The sequence below is a fragment of the Grammomys surdaster genome, unplaced genomic scaffold (genome assembly GCF_004785775.1).
Source record: "Grammomys surdaster isolate TR1022 unplaced genomic scaffold, NIH_TR_1.0 126131, whole genome shotgun sequence".
NCBI lineage: Eukaryota > Metazoa > Chordata > Mammalia > Rodentia > Muridae > Grammomys > Grammomys surdaster.
The window spans coordinates 1,962,223-1,979,202 of NW_021620939.1; the positions used below are offsets into that span (position 1 = coordinate 1,962,223).

The window sequence follows — 16,980 nt, forward strand, 5'->3', positions numbered from 1 at the left end:
TCTGCTGGCGCTTCACAAGTCACTTGGTTACAACAGTAAATAGATTGCCAAGAATCTGCAGACGACTAGCTTTTCTGAAAAGCGTAAATTATAGTGGAATAAGTAAGATCCATTTGCATGCCAATATGCTCTCTTGGGTGGGAGAGAAAAGCCCAGCGTGGCATCTGGTCTCCAGAATACAGCCTGCAGTCCAGTTTCTCCCTGTGGCAGTCTGTATTTCCTAAAAATAGTTATGGCAAGGCCTATGCAGACACTCTGCACTGCTCTATCAAGGTGTGTAACCCACTCCCTTGAATCCAAATGGGCTTTGTGATGGCCTCAGAGAACAGAGCAGACAGAGCTGGGCTACCCGAAGCCGTTTCTCTGGAGAGATTAGAAGGAAGCTTGGCTATTCTAGTCCTCCGGGCCCAGGCTGCACACACAGGGTGGGTTAGCTTCACACCAAGCCTGCAGTTCAGCCAGCCCAGAGGATCTCAGTAGAGCCGAGGTGAGCTGTTCTCCCTTAGCCCCAGTCAGACTGCAAGATTCGTGAACCCAACAGCCATGACTGCTGCTTTGGGACCCTAAGTGCTGGAGTGGTTTGTAACAAACCACTAGATAATGAGAACAGAGACTTGCCATAAATGGAGAGCACTGAATGCATATATATGTCCTCATGTGCCCAGAGGAGGAGAAACTCAGTAAGTATCAAGGCTGCCTAAAACCTCAAATGCGGTTCTATGTTTTACCACAAAAGAAGCAAAAGCCACCATTGAAAGTTAAGTTTAGGATGTACCTACTGTTTGACACTGACCAACAATGTCAATTAGTGGACATGTGATTAATCTGTTATTTGCAAAACCAGTTTCTCCAATACTTTTAACTGCCACAAAGAATTGCTGACCACCTTTGCTTCTCAAAGAGATGTACTCAGTTATACACCCACCCTTTGTTTCCATCTCTGTTGGCAGCTACAAGTTTGCGATCAGGGTGTCCTTGGATTCAGTGGAATACAATACAGCCACTGAGCTCTACACTGTCACCTGCTATTGTGTGCCAGCGGAAAGTATCCAGACTTTACAGCTAAATGGAAGTCCTGGTCATTTTACTGTGTGACCCTAAGCAAAGTTCTTGGCTTGTTGACTCATCTTTAAAATGAAAATAATGGCTATTTATCTTGCAGGGTGGCTACAGAATTAAACAAGCCGCTGCATATAAAATATCTAACGTGCCTGGCACATAACATGCAATCAACATGTCTCCTTTCCTTAGAGTCCTTTACAGTCGTTTTTCACTAGAAGAAGCACGAAGACCCAGGGTTTATCTCAGATTTAAAAAAAAAAAAGCCATTACAGGGAGCCACACCCATCCTTCTGTGTGAGTGATATCCCTGAGGCCCTGAAGGTGAGAGCTCCAGTCTACACTGGAAACGTCCACAGAATAGCTACGGGACCCCTCTTGCTTTGTTAATTGTAGCTGAGCAGATTTGCACTAATAACTTCCCCCTTTGCTACCATATAACTGGTTTATGTCATGACTACATACAGGAACCACTAAGCTTGGCTTGCTATCTACCATCTTAAAGTCAGAAAAGAACTACCTGTTTTCCTTTGGAGGCTACTGGAAGCCTTTATGTTGGAGACATAGTGGAGCTGAGTTACTGACCACTTAAGGAGAGAAACCTCTCAGGAAAACTATAGGTTTTAAAGAGTTGACTGACAGCAAAATGAATGATGTGTGGAGAGAACGGGAATTGGGAAAATATCTAAATACTGTTCTTCCATTCAAACTCACTCTAGGCTTTGCTGCCCTTCATTTAATGTGACCCCAGGGTCACCTGGCCCTTATTTAACTGGTAAGAAACAGGCCTGAAGCAATTCTATAACTGTCCTGCAGTCCTGCCTGACTCTTGTGGTGGGTGGAGTTGGGAGTGGCGTCTAAGGTTCCGGGCTATCTCTGACACACATCCCAGTAGCCTCAGCCTTCAGACAGCAATGAGAACTGGGTGCAGCATGCATTCCTAGTCTGATTAATTTAAATGGGCAACAAGTCCCAGACTTATCTCCTAATTTCCAAGCTTATTTCCTTCCCTAGGGAAGACTGGTTATTATCTTGGACAACAGCCCACCCTAGGCCAAGGCCTTTGCTCTCTAGGCTGGAGAAGCTCGTCAGAGATTTTCCACTTGAAACATTCTAAGACACAGAAGATGAATTTTTATTAATACTCTGATGGATGCTGTCCCTGGCACATGGCCATCACCCAACAGGAAATGACAGGCTTCTGTCTTCTCTAACCTACCGATGAACAGGGTTGATATTATAGTCTATGACAAATGGGTGGGAGCCACGCTAAATGCATGTCAAAAATTCTGTCAGGGCTATGAGCGAAGTCAGTACTTACCCATCCACAAGAAGTAAGCACGTTGTAATTCCTCCTGACTAGAGATTAACAATGTTCTTTACCGTTCAGATAGTCTGATTACAGACTGACTATGCTCAATAACTGACCTCTCCAAAGCAAGGTCTGAAGGCCTAAAATACCATACAAACCCAAGGCAAGGGACAGAGGAGGCAACCAGTCACATTCAAATCTATCTAAATCAACACACTGACAGTGAAAGACAGGACTGTAATTAGGGACCAAACTGGTATTTGAATGTTTGACTGCTATACTCAGCTGAGAAATAAATGAACACCAGATGTGGGAATCGAATCAATGAGAAAGATAAAGGGGTCACTGACCCTGGAAGCACACTGAGGTAATGGAAAGAAGGAAGCTGAGCCCAGGAGAGGGGGAGGCAACAGGGGGTTGGCACACTTTTATCTGTAGTGAAGACAATGAGGGTGTATTTGGGAACAAGGGTGGGGAGAGTTGGGGCCACCAGGCAGATAGCTCTGACAGGCCTGCTCTAACACAGCTTGATAGGAATTTCCTATTTGAAGTGTAGACTCCAGAGATCACACTTAGCAAGCAGGATTCTCCCTCTAGTAAACAGCCGGCATGGGTCTCTGGGCCTGAGCTGGAGGAGTGTGGATGAAGGGAGAGTTTCTCTTGACTGGACTCAGCTGCTCCTTTGAGTGACAGTGGATGGAGTTCAGTTCCATGGTAGACTGAGTCCCATTTGAAGCTCAATTTAAGTGTAGAAATGGGCTCTTTGGGATTCATTTTTGAGGCTCTAGTTAACATTTTTATTCGACAGCACTGCTTGAGATGTCAAGGGGCTCTAGATAAGAAAACCATTGTTTAAGAGGTTAGAACCAGTGTGTTTTGGCATCTTTGTCAGAATCATACAAGTCTATGTCATCTGAAGAGCTCAGGGGCAGGCATTCTTATTGGATGACGCTCTCTCAGTAAACAGAAGTTTGGCAGTCAGTCTACAAATGTGCCTCCAATTTGTGGATTGGTATCATACTGCCAACTCTTAGGAATTCTAAAGTTTCAAAGACATTGTTGTTTCAAAGACATTGACACAGAAATTGACTGCCCCCCCCAAACAACTGTGATTTCTGACCCCTTAAGAATGTATATAACACGAGAACACAAATACTTGATAATAAATATGTTCTTCAGTTTCCTTTTACATGACTCATTCTTCTAACCAAAAACAAACAAACTAACTAACTAACTAACTAAATAAATAAATAAATAAAGCAAAAAAATATATCATTCATTAAAAGCTGGGCCCCATCTCCTAGGCCTGTTATATACTGGAAAGGTTAAGGCAGGAGGATTTAAGGACAGCCTGGTCTACAAAGTGAGTTTAAGTCCAGCCTATACAACTTACTGAGGTCATGTCTCAAAATAACAAATATATTTTTTTAAATGGCTGGGTATAAAGCTTCCTGGTAGAGCATGTGCCTAGACATACAAGGTCCTAGGCCCTATTCTCAGTGCTATGTTTACACACAGAGAAAGAAATAAGTGATGGATCACCCCAATCCTATCTCTAGTGATAGTCTATGGAAGAAGCTACTTTAAATGCCCTCTGAACACCTGGAAACGAACCAAATACATGACAAATGATGACAAATTCACACAGACCTCCTGGTGATAAAAAGAAAACTCCACTAAAGATTGTGAACCGAGAAACTGGAAGTGTTTGACACACACACTATCAACGGACAGCTAAGACCCTGTCACCAGTGCCTGCACTGTTCTTATGTGCCTCCCCCCAGGAGCTGGATCTCAGTGGAAAGAACATCCTCTTGCCTCCCAGGGAGTCAGGAGAGACCTAGCACCTCCCACCTCAGAGCTGAAAACTGACTCAGCCCAGCAAAGCCCAAGAGCACACTCAGCTTCTGCTAACTGGCCACTTTTTTTTTTCTGCACAAACCTGCAAACTGCCCTCCCCAAAACTGCCGCCCAGTGAGAGGCTGCCTGATATTAGGAGCCCTGTCAAAGGGACTTCAAGGCTTCCTACCAGTAGCTCATTTTGGCCATTTGTGCTTTTTCTTCCCTGTGAATCTGAATTGGATGAATACAGGATAATTCATTAATAACAAACCTTTAATTACCACCTCTGCTTCATGAACTAAAAGGAAGACATAAGCTGGCATAATATTTACATAAATACCAAATACCTACCTTCAGACTAGTCTTTCCTAGCGGCTTGTATTATTTTAAGTTCTCATCTATTTTAAATCTGGGTTGTTGTTTTTTTTCCAGATTCTAATTAGAATTTTCCATAAGACCAGATTGTAAATTCTCCTACAAGTATCAGGTCTTTGGAGTAGCCCCCGAGATCACACTTTGCCCATCTTTGAATACACGTGGCCTCTAGGACATTGCTGGCCCAGGTCTTCGCTGTATCACAGGATGCTGTGTCCTTACCCCTTTGCCCACCCTCACCCCCGAAGAATCCTGATCTTTGTCCCTTCCTGCCTGGGCTTACCTCGGTTCCACCGCCCACCGTGTGTTTCCATTCCCAAGCTGAAAGAGCCATGGATGCTGCCGGCTTGTTCTCCCCACTCTGTGGTCTGGTTCCAATCATGGAAACATTCCTATGGCAACCAGCAAGCACCCCCACCTCACTCCCCTTCCATGAAAGTTTCCCTGTTTGCAAGGCAGGCATTTGGCAAGGACACTGAATTACTTTAACTTGCCTAGCAACTACTAGCCTGCTCCAGCCCTTTTCATGGGGATTGGCTTCTTTCTCCTCTTATCTTTTAACACAGTCTTAGGAGCTGCTTGGCTAGGAGAGCTATCAGATAGACCTCACTGGGCACTGCCCGGAGAGCACAGTGGTGTTGGGCAACCTGGAACCTTGCTCTTGTCCCAAGATAAAATGATATCTACAGGCTCAAGGCCATGTATTAAGCATGTGCAATTCTATGGGAACTCTGGGTAGCTCTAGGGTTCTTATAGAACTCCAGATCTTCCCCATTCTTAGCTACACGAAGGTCAGAATATCTAAAGCTGGCTCCATTCAGAAAAGCAGGGTTAGGTGCTGAGAGATGGTTCAGTTGGTAATGTAGACCTGAGTTTGATCTCTAGGACTCACACAAAAAGCCAGTCTTGGTAGCACAGACATAGCAATGGGGTGGTTGAGGCAGGAGGATGCCTGGGGCTTGCTGGCAAGCCAAGCCAGCCAAATGCAAGCTCTCTGGATTTAAAAAAGAAAGAGAGAGAAAGAGGGAGAAGAGGAAGAGGAGGAGGAAGAAGAGGAAGAGGAAGAAGAGGAAGAGGAAGAAAAGAAAGAAGAGGAAGAGGAGGAAGAAGAGGAGGAAGAAGAAGAGGAGGAAGAAGAGGAGGAAGAGGAAAAGGATGAGGAGGAGGAGGAGGGGGAGGAGGAGGAGGAGGGATACAAACACACAGTGAGAAATAGACACACAGACAGACAGACAGAGACAGAGAGACAAAGAGAGACAGACAAAAAAAGAAGGTTGGGGACACTTGAGGTGACCTCTGGCCTTGATAGACATCCCTATACTCACAAATCCACTGGAATTTATTTGCCCATTATGTATGTGTCTGGGAGCCTCCTCTGTTTTATTTAACAGCTACCATTCAGGTATTTCAGCTTATAGGTTGTTCCTTATTCCCTTAGCTTACTCTGGTAACAGAACAAACATAGTCTCAAATCACTGATGCTGCAATATTCATTTTTTTTAATTGCAGTGAATTCTAAAGAAATACTCAATGTGTCTGTAGCCTAATTCAGGTGCCCCAAGTGAAATATCATCTCTGACAATCTCTTCAGGAGAGAAGCTTAAAGCAATGAATTAGCTCTCGGGGACACTGCCAAACAATCCCACACATGCCTGGTGTCCTTTTAGGACAAATGCCAATAGTGGGTGGCGGTGAGTGCTTGCTTCTAACTGTAACAAATAGGCTACTCAAGCCAACGAGAGGAGAAAGATGGAAGCTACTGGAAAAGCATTTCTGCTGCAGCCAACTCCTCTCCACAAGGAAAGCCAGGCAAGTGCTGCAGAGAGGGAGAGTTGCCAAGTTAGGAAAGGAAGGAGTAGAAACCAGAGTGAGCATGGGTAAACTGCAGGGCATGGGTGGACTTTATCCATGTGGGCAGGGGTGTCACTGTCCGAGCTTTAAGAGACAGCACCTGCCTGCCAGCAGAGAACACAAGACACATATCTGCCATTGACAGCTTTGGATTCCTCTAGAAAAGTTCACTCTCATGGCTTTTTAAAGGACAAGGGCAGCACTTGGTTACCATGTCCTTGTCCAATGAAGAGACATGGTACATGTTCAGTGAATAGTTACTGAAACAAAATTTAAACATGGCAGCTACTAAAGACGTGTACTAAAATTTGATTCTACCTTCATTATCAGATTTACAAACTCAAATTTTTGCCATACTCACTGTTGACAAAGACGCAGAGAAAAGGACATTCTTGTATGCTGTTAGTGGAAGTATAAATTAATATAATCATTTTGGAGGACAATTTGGCAGCATTAGGGGATGCTAAAAAAACCACATTCTATTTTATCAATGAGTCTCTTACAGTAACTGGTAAATATGCCTACAGAAACAAAAGGATATTTCTAGGGATGTTTAGTGGAAGACTGTAACAGAAAATCCAAACGTTAAACAATAGCAGTGAGCACAATGGAGCACTATACAGTCAGTCAAACCAAGGTGACAACGTCTCTGCATACTGATCAGGGCAGACTTCCAACATCTATTGCTGAGACTGTAGACTGCACAATAGAAGTCATACATTTAAATAAGCATAGGTGTGTTGAGTGTGTGCATATGCATGCATGTGCTTGTACATTGCTAGAATGCAGCTTAAAAGAATAAAGGCTGCAGGTTACTCCTGCCCATCAGGTGTCTTGTGTGAATCGTACAGGGCAGTTACTACCATGTGCAGCCCCAAGCAGAAGGTGAGGACCAAGATGGAAGTAGCAGCCTGTATAAGCTGTTCTCAGAGCTTGTACTGTCGACGTGGTGGGCACTGAACGTATTTGAGACCTTTATTAGAAATGAAAACCTGGATCAGGGATATACAAAGTAAGAACTATGGAGACAGCAACACATAAGAAAGGAACAGAGAAAAGACTCCAGCTGCTAAGTCAGAAACAGGGGCCCCAGAAGCTCCACAGCCGTCTAAAGATGGGATTCAAGAATTTTAAAATGATGTTTAACAATGACAACGAAAGGTCCTAAAGCTGCAAATTTGTCTTGGGGGAGGGTTTACTTCATGCAGAGAGACAGCCAGAAAGGAATTTCCCCTTAGCGATTGTTAACTCAATAACAAGAAAATTGGAACCGTGGCATACAATTAATTTTTTTTCACCTTCTAAAGGTTAGAGTGAACACTTCATTAAAAAATTTAGACTGCTATCTATCATTCACCTCCATATCACTCTCAGTTGATATGTTCCCACACATTCCTTCCACTTTTTCCTCACAGTGGGTGCTCATTATAAAACCACCAGAGAGCTCTCGGAGCTGCCACCTGAACTGTGTGTTCTTCTCCTAAGTCCAGGAGACCCTAGCAAGCCAGATCTAAGGAGTGATGTGGTGGCTCTCAGTGGTGACAGTGAAGTCACCTGCCCAAGGCAGTGCTCCCTCCATTTTTATCACATGTAGAACAAGATGCTTCTGTGAGCATCTCCACAGACCCTGAACATCTACCACAGAGGGCAGAAGACTGAAGCAAGACAACGACAGATGTGCAAGTGCGGCCCCTCGCTCGCTGAAGCAGACTGGGTGATTTGTTTCTCAATTATCAATACTCTTTAGTCAGAGACTTGGCTTTTCCTCCAAGGCTGCTAAAGACAGATTACAGTTATTAACATAAAGTAGAGAGTGAATAAGGTGTTTGTTGAGGTTTGAATCTGAAGCCTCTTCCACGGGCTCCTGTTTTGAACACTCCTGTTTTGAAACACTGCTGGTGTTTTCTTGGGAGGCTGTAGCAGCGGGTACACCCAGTAGAAGAAGGTCACTAGGAATGGACTCTGGAGAGGTGTGGGACAATGGTCATGTCAGAAACCTTGGCAAGGTTGAGCAGCACAAAGTCCCCAGCACCCAGGCACCCACCTGAGATGGTAGGCAGCTCCCTGCTCCCTACCAGATTCCTAGCCTGGAACATACGCCACACTTTCTCACATAGGAAATGTGACCTGTGGTCACATAGCCCAGAACAGAGTTCTCTATGCTAATGAGGTATCTAGAGGCCCTGAGGGTTCAGCCAATAAGTTTCCCTTCCTGGACATTCCTCCCTGCAAAAGGTATTTAATCTCTGGTCCACACTGAAGAGGTAGTATGCATTCATTTTTCAACAATGAACAATCAATAAACAGTTTGGAACCAAGGATTGTCTCTTTCATCAAGAACCACCATGAGGAGCAGGGAGAAGGCCTTCGTCTACAAAGCCACACCAACCAAGTCTTCCGAAAAAGGCCTATTCACTCCCAACACTTCTGTGTGGTTTCCAGCTGTGGCTGGATTCCCAGGAATCAAGGAAACCCAACTTAGACCTCTCTGAGCAGTGTATCGCACTTCCCTTGAGCCCAACACCCAATAGCAGGCGGGCGTAGGGTAAATGCAGTCTAGTGTCTGCATATCACCTGCCCAGCAGCATTTCCACACCCCAGTGGGGTGAAATGGGGAACCACAGAGAGGATATACCCAATCCTTGGCTTATGCCTCTCTTTCTATGCCTCTTAGTCCACCATGATTTCAGCAACCTCTGGTGTGTGTGCTCACCACCATGGTCTAAGCTGCTCTGACATGCCTCCACTGAATGGTAGACCCAGCCTTATAAACTATGGACCCAGATACACCTTTCTTCCCTAAGTTTCTTCTGTCAGGTATTTTGTCAGAGTGACATACATGAAAGTAACTAACATTGTGAGTGTTGGTATTTACATGGAGTTAGCCATCAAATAGGATACATTGTAACACTCCTCAATACGAAGTCCCAAAGACTGCAAATCTCCCATCAGACAGAGAGGTCCAAATCTGTAACACAGATCTACAGGTCAGATGAAGAGAAAGTAGTAGCATGTTTCTGGACAGAGTCCTGGGCCAGGATTCAGAGCCTCTGGGCTCAAGAGCTGTGAATAGCTGGGGACAGATGTATTGGATCAAGTACAGTCATGAGGATGTTGTCTGGAAGCCATGGGATACTGAACAATCCTCACTATGAAGACAGGCAACTGTTTCCCTTTTTGAAATAATGCTGCATAAACATATCTGTTTGACTCTGTTTCCTTACCCATGAAATGGGACAAGCAGTCACTTCATGGATAAGGATGGAAAGAGAACACAGATAAAATATCAGTATTTGGCATACTGAGAGCAAATATTTAAAAAACACTAGCTACTTCCCGAGTCCAAAGTTACTGTATTTACTGAGTGCTGTGGAGCCCCAGTACTGGGGAGATCCCACACATGACAGGAGTCACAACTGTCTTCTGTAACATAACAAATAGCCACAGCAGGATGGCTGGGGTAGGCCTAACAACACACAGATGGACAGCTGAATACAAGGAGCCGAAGACTGACTCCTCCCTGTCTCAAAGGTTGAATGTCTTATACCCTAAAAGGGAGATAGATGTACTAGGGCTTCCTTCCTTCTCTATGGTAGGCTGGTGTATGGTCAGTGTTCCCTCCCTGGATATCAGAAGCTGGGTGGGCACATGATGGATATAACAAACACAGGCAAGCCTTTCAACACAAACCCCTTGCAGTTCCTATCACCACACAGACTGCCTGATATTAAAAGACAGTCCTTAGGAAACACAATGGGAATCCCAAAAGATATATGGGCACCCAGTTTTGAGTCATTCACTCACTATCCACTGTGCCCTATTTTTGTACAGATGTTGTTTTAGGAATAACAAAACTTATTTCTGCCATTTAAAAAAAATGTGACCAAGTTTTTTGGGTGGATTGTGGGGGAAGGGGCAGGGTAGTTCACCTCCATTTCCCACAGAGGTGGGTGTCAAGTCTAGACATTTTAGGCATAATGAACCATATTTCTCCTAGTTGGGTTTCTTACAGGCAATCCTACTCTTCCTTCAAATGTTTGAGTGTCAGGATGTGTTTACCCTAAAATAAAAAATAGAGAAAAATGGAAACTCGTGCTCAAAATTGCATCTAACAGTGCCTGAGGAATACAGGAGAATATAATTAATGAAGATACTTTTTTTTTTTTTAAAAGACTTATTTATTTATTTATTTATTTCATGTGTGAGTACACTGCTGCTGTCTTCAGACACACCAGAAGAGGGCATCAGATCCGCATTACAGATGGTTGTGAGCCACCATGTGGTTGCTGGGAATTGAACTCAGGACCTCTGGAAGAGCAGTCCATGCTCTTAACCACTGAGCCATTTCTCCAGCCCATGAAGATACTTTTTAACAAGTTCATAAGGATAAAAAGGGAGATACATGTGACCATAGTGAATTGTGGGTGAGTCAAAGAAATGGAGTTTTATTAAAGTAATTCAAATGAAGTGCTAATAAAATATTACCAAGTAGCAGCCCTCCAAGGACTACCTTAATGGCTGGAATCACTCATCATCAGCACATGGTTAGGATGCAAACAGAGGCAAGAAAGGCTTTTAAGGGCACATCTCCTTCTCAAGCAGGTTAATGTGTTTCCTAGCAAAATGTGTTTATACAAGGAACTTGCTTTATGGGTCCCCCTTCTCTGTAGACAAAACAGATTTACCCAGAAGAAGTACTGAGGATCCTGGATGAATGAAGTGCAAATGAACTGTGTTTCTAAAGAGAGAGACTGCCCTGTCAGATGGTCGCAGCCAACTGCAGCTGGATGTTTGGGGAAATGAGTGTTTATCCTCTGCGCTATCACAAGAGCTTCTGTCTTTGCATACAAAGCGGGAGAGAGCTGCTGAATGAATGCATATCACATACTGAATGGGTCCCTGAGCGTCGAGGTGGAAGGGGGGTGCCTGTCCCCTTTTCTCTCACTTTTCTTTCCCCTTTCCTCTGATGTGGTAATCTCTGAAGCCCCCTGATTGCCCCCAGCCCCGTACACCTGAAAAATATCCTTTACCAGCCTGTGTCCCACATCACACCTTACATTTCCACAGCCGCACAGTGTCTGCGAAGACTATTGATAAATGTTATCTGGTTTTAGGTCCACCTGTGAGACAGAATAGGCAAGTGCCTTTGCACTTAAGTAAATGGGGGAGGGGGAGGGGAGGGGAAAATTGCTCAGTCACTGAAATGGAGCCAGAAATAGGTAGGCTTGGAAGAACAAAGGAAAGGCAGCTGTGAAGTATTTCCCAAGCACAGAACTTAACACAAACTAACTGGAGCTTATGAATAAGTCTGGGTAGGCTGGCTGGGGTGCTCAGGGATCTGCCAGACTGCCCCCCCCCCAGCACTGGGGTTAAACATGGGTGTTGAATATGTGAACCTAGGTCTTCATGACTGTATATGAAGTGCTTTACTGACTTAGTCATTTCCCCAGCCTCAATCTCTGTATTGTGAAGTAGTTTCTCCCATTTGTGGGATTTTGTATATTAGAGAGCAGCAAACCTCATATGCATCTAGATTACACACACACACACACACACATACACAGAGAGAGAGAGAGAGAGAGAGAGAGAGAGAGAGAGAGAGAGAGAGAGAGAGAGAACTGCTGAAGAAAAAGAGTAGCCAGCAGTGAGAACTTTGGAGACATTCTCAGGGTGTCGTCTAGAATGTCTGATTTTTTTTTCCTCCCAAATCTAGTGCACTCAACACCACAAACTTTTGTTTAGCCTCAATTAGGTGTAAAGCATTAATGTCTCCTGACCTTGAATACTTTGTACTTAGAATAAAGCATAGTCATTAGACCACCACCAAACAAAGAGACACAGACGTACAAAAAGACACAGATACCACCCCCATCCCTGATACCTTCACAAATATTTTGCAAGTCCACCTGTTGAGGAGAGAGTCATTATGAAGGATCTGCAATGTCAGCAAGATCGCCATGGAAACAGCAGCCAGTGGTACTGGGTACTGCTCAGCTCCTGGTAAGCTGAAGGGAAATCTGAGTCTCCCTCAGGAGGTTTCACAGGTCTGTGCAGAGAGACCAGACTAATTAGAAGACTTTCCTCAGGCGCCTGTGGAATTTAAGGACTGGTCACAGCTCAGATGCAAAACAGAGAGGAAAGACTCCGAACTGTTTGTTGACTGACTGACCTGTTCTTGAGCAAACAGTCATCAGAAACAGCTCAGTTGTTGCCTATCAGAAGTCATTAGGTTACAACAAGGGGTGGTTTCAACCAGACCAAGTTTCAACATCACTGTCCCATTTGGGACCAGTATTCACTTGATGCTACACACTCTTACTCTCTGTGAGTGTGGGGGGGGGGAGTTTCAAGATAAGGCAAGATAAAGGTTCTCTGTGTAGCCCTGGCTGTCCTGGAAGTCACTTTTAGACCAGGCTGGTCTTGAACTCACAGAGATATCCCTGCCTCTACCTCCTGAGAGCTAGGATTAAGTCTTAATTTCCAGCACGGCCAAGCAAATGATGCTACTAGAATTGAACATGAATAAATGAAAAAACTGGTATCTTCTCAGAATCAATGCTATTCACCTCCCACCTGACAATAAGGACATCTGCGAAGGGTTTTAAGTTATGTTGGACCCATGGCAGGTCACAACTTGAGTGACTTTGATAGCACGGTATCCACCCCAAGGGGAGAAGGCATCCCAGAGGCACTTTAGTCCATCTGAAGAGCCCAGAGTACAAAAAGAATACATGTAGTGTGGCCTTCAACAATTTGTGTCAATAAGTGAATGTGTACATACATCTGTACAATTCATTCGCATAAACACATGTGTACATAGGGTACATATAAAATACTAGAGTAACATGCTTCAGTTTTAAAGCTTTAAGACCATCAATAAAATCAGTATAGATATGCATACTTTCTATTCTGACTTATACATTCTAATTTGTTTTCTTTTCAGGACCATGAGTTTATCATGACCTGTAAGCATAGCACTTATGTTTACTGGTTCTGGCAAGACTCTTTCTCGCTTTATATATATATTGCTCTACTTTCTATCCATATGCCCCTCTATAACTCTTACAGACCCTCGTTCAAGCATCCTGTCTTTAATACGTATATCTTTCATGTGGGCACTTAGAAAATATGTATCATTTTGTGTGCATGTATTGAACTTGAGGGAATGGGCTTTCACTCTGTGGGTGACATTGCTTCTCTTGCTTGCCTCTCTTGGTGCTACGCCCCTGAGTTCTGTCCCTGTTGAACAATGTCCATCTAGTCATTGAGTCACCGCTGCCTACACACATGCCCAATGACACCACAGTTACCTGTAAATATCTCCTCACCACAATAAGCCTGTGCAAACAATCCATGTCACATTACCCACTCAGTTCCTCCCCCTCTTTTCCTCTCTAACAGTGTCAAGGGTGGGTCAAGGAAATCTGACTGGCCTGATATTTGCAGGTGGTGCCTGCCATATAATAGCATCAGAAGTAGATGGGGTCCTAGAAACACTTGGTATAACTCAACTCTCTAATATTTCATACAAATAATATAATAATGATTTAATTTGTACTGCTCTCATTGCTGCTGAATTGGCTTATCTTCCTCAACGTCCACTATTTACATGTTTTTCTTCTTGAGGTGGGGCTTCACTCTCCAGACCAGACTCTCAAACTTACCATTCTTTTGCCTCAGCTTCCAGAGTGCTGTGATTGCAGGTGTAGGGGTGTGTGTGTGTGTGTGTACGTGCATGTGCGTGTCTTGATCATGATGTCTGGCCGTTGATGGCCCTTTGAGTTTTCTCCTCTGTAGACTGCCAATTCAAATCCTTTGCCTAAATTTTCTACAAATAGCCTGCGTTGCTTTAAAAATAGTCCCCTACCCCATGTGGAATTGGATGAGTAAGACAGGCAATAAGAAAACCCACACTTGAGAACAGATGGTTGTGCATCTATCCTCTGAAAATGGCAGGGACTTGAGAGTCAACAGTGAACTTGACAGGTGCCAGCGACAACACCAGGACAGCAATCAATGATGTCACATGGAGTATCTGGTGCAGCACTGGACATAGTATCTGTCCAGGGTAGCATCTGATGTCACATGGAGTATCTGGTGTAGCACTGGACATAGTGCCGGTCTAGGATAGCAAATGATGTCACATGGAGTATCTGGTGCAGCATTGGGCATATTGTCTGTGTTCATCATACACCTCTTCCCTCCCCCTTCTAAGATACACACACACACACACACACACACACACATACCCCTGTGAGAAAGGAAAAGTATATGTTATTTTGTTCTCCTCTAACAGAGAACAGGGCAGATTAGAGAAACAGTTTAGTGAGAGAAGCAGGGCAAACACTTGTGCCTTCTTCCCTACCAGGGGTGCAAGCTTGGAAGCTGACACCCTGGCTCTCCACCTCAGCACCCCATCATACTAGCTATTGGTCTTCCAAAAGGAAAGGTCACCATCTTTGAACCTCAGTCCCCCTATCAAATGGGGGTACCAATGCCAACTATCTCCTCACAGACTGCATTATGGGTCAGTGAGTCTGTGTGAGCCACGTAGAACAGTGCCTGGCGCCTGCGCAGTGTTGAGTTTTAGTTGTGTACCCCGGCGCCTGCGCGGTGCTGAGCTTTAGTTGTGTACCCTTACACCCGACAAAGCTGCAATTTATCATTTATCACCCAGTGGTCACAAATATCTGTTTACAACCCCAATGTACACTTGAGAACCCAGCTGTCATATCTAGTGAGAAGACAACACTCTGGGTCTAAGTCAATCTACTGGAAATGGTTAGGTGCTCCTTCATAGGGGGTTACAGGGATGTAGGGATACCTTTTCTACAGGTGGATTTTTCTTCTTCTCAAAGTTGACCCGAAACACTAAAACTCCCAGAAATCCCCAGATTTTGAACACAGGATTCGCTCACATATGAGCAATACACACAGCCATGCCCTGAAGTCAACAAGGACAACCCCGGGGACAGCCTCTCTCTGCCTCTCTGTAGTAACCCAAACGAGAGTACATGTGCTTCACTAAATAACACATAAGCAATTCAGCATCTTTTTGGACCATCAGTCAAACGTAATCAATCTTCAGAGAGAAAATAACATGCAGACATCAGGGACTGGGCACCAACTTGGCTCTCAGCTTAAGAGCAGGCCTGCCATGGGGTCATCTTTACAAGGCCATGATGAAACAGGGGAGATTTTTGTGTGACCCTCAAAAAATTACCATTTCTTTTATGGGGCTGAGGAGGGACTTCCATGAGACACTAAATATAAATGTTTAGAAGGCATCCTTACATGACTCCTGTCTCACAGACAGTCATTACATATATTTAGAAGGTGGCAGGTTATACATCTTGAAATTGACTGGTAAAGTCAATTTTGTTTTAATGCATACATTGTAAATACAAATGTGTATTTGTGCAAATGCTAAACCAGGGACAAGAATACTAAAAAAAAATCATGTTTGAGTTATTCTATCTATTACCACAAAAAAGAAAACATATCTGCTAGAATCAAGCATATGTCTAAACCTGTTTGAGACAAAGTTTCCTTATGTAGCTGAGGCTGGTGTTGACATCATAATCCTCCTGCCACAGCCTCCTCGGTGTTGGGATCACAAGCGCCTGCCTCTAAAACTCACTCTAGTTCACCAGCTCATGACTCCCCCATGGACCGTACATCCTACATCCAATAGCATCCGCTGTGGCTAACAGTCATCCTTCCCATGTCAGACAATCCCTCCTCTTCCCCTTCACAGTAAACAGTGAGCGACCCTTCCAGTCTCTTCCAAAAGAATGCTTAAGGGTTTCCCAAGGTAAAGGATCAAAGCCTTTCTGTGTTCCTCAGCCATTTCCACCTCACACCACCCCAATACTGTTTTTATTAAATTTCTGGGTTTTTTTAATTAAATGTATTCTTTTGTAATTTGATATATAAATACAATTTTCTTCAGGCAGTGCCTCTTGATTACTCAACCTCCCTCCTGCTAAATATGTGCTTCCCAAGACCCCTTTCTATAGTTCTTTATGCTTTAGCATCATGTGTATGAGCTGTAGGGGTATTCTGTTTGCATGTGTTTGAGTGCACTGTCTGTGTATTTAGTACCCACAGAGACCAGATGAGGGTGCTGGATCCCATGGACCTGGAGTTACAGGTTATTATGTGCTACCATGTGGGTGCTGGGAACTGAACCTGAATTCTCTGGAAGAGCAGTAAGTGCTCTTAACTTGTGAGCCATCTCTCCTTCTTCTTCCTAGTCCTGCTCCCTCTTCCTCCTCTTCCTCTTCCTCCTCCTCCTCGTCCTTCTTCTTCCTCCTTCTTAATGTCATTGTGTGTGTGTCCCACTGCATTTGATTAGAATTGTCTGTCTGAGCATGGGCACGATGTACCAGTGGCTATATCACTTAAGAACATGACTCCCCAGACCCTTACAACCTTTAATTATCTGTAAATTGCTGAACGCTATGGCACCAGCACCCGTCCCCTGTTCATCACACACACACACACACACACACACACACACACACACACACACACACACA

The 16,980-nt window shown here is 44.2% G+C and overlaps 1 protein-coding gene across 1 annotated transcript in view; it reads right to left on the reverse strand.

Annotated features, from left to right (window-relative positions):
• Positions 1-16,980, reverse strand: part of Tmem108 (transmembrane protein 108) — a 283,476-nt gene that overhangs the window by 204,346 nt on the left and 62,150 nt on the right. The window lies entirely within an intron of this gene.